Source organism: Mustela erminea, chromosome 2 (genome assembly GCF_009829155.1).
Source record: "Mustela erminea isolate mMusErm1 chromosome 2, mMusErm1.Pri, whole genome shotgun sequence".
In the NCBI taxonomy this organism is placed as follows: domain Eukaryota; kingdom Metazoa; phylum Chordata; class Mammalia; order Carnivora; family Mustelidae; genus Mustela; species Mustela erminea.
This window is the reverse complement of record NC_045615.1, coordinates 124,192,457-124,193,137: the sequence shown is the minus strand read 5'-3', so window position 1 is coordinate 124,193,137 and position 681 is coordinate 124,192,457. Positions and strand designations below refer to the sequence as shown.

Sequence of the window (681 nt, the reverse complement as noted above, 5' to 3'; positions counted from 1 at the left end):
CTGTTAACAGTTTATAAGCATCCTTGTATAAGCCTCTCTTTCAAAGCATTCTTCTCTCATTCTCCTCACATTCCCAGAGTAAACATTCTTTCTTGTTTTCCACTGTAAAAAATTATTTTTAATTTTATTATGATTTTTCTTTAATAGATAATGATCAACTACCTGAAATTAAAATTAATGGTGCCTTCTTAGTGTTTCCTATATTATAATGTGATATTTCAAAATAAAATTGAAAAATAACTATTGTAAAGTGTTCACACAAAGTATTGAGGCTTAAAAGAAAATATATATTATTTTTAATATTTTAACCATAATATTAAATAATTTTATTGAGTTTAACAAAATTATTTGGTCCTTGAAATTTGTCCAGTATTCATTTAGGGACCTGAAGATCCACAATACTATTTACTGATACATACATCTATGTGAGATCTTTTACACTTGATCTTAGCCAAAAGGCCGAGAAGTGATATGTGAGATCTTTTAATCAATTTTCTTTAAGTCAAGAAAATGGACTAGATATTCTTTGCCATTTCTTCCAAAGAAATAAAGATGGTTTAACAGTTAACAAATAATCTCATAACATTCGAGTACCTTGCAATTGTAAATCAATAAATACTAGTGGGCAAGCCTGGTTTTGTGAAGATTGCTGCTACAGAGTCAGAACTTAGCTATGGGACT

General features: G+C 28.5%; 1 pseudogene; it reads right to left on the bottom strand.

Moving 5' to 3' along the window:
- Nucleotides 1–342: 342 nt before the first annotated feature.
- On the bottom strand, nucleotides 343–471 carry LOC116585320 (annotated as a pseudogene).
- Nucleotides 472–681: the final 210 nt, after the last annotated feature.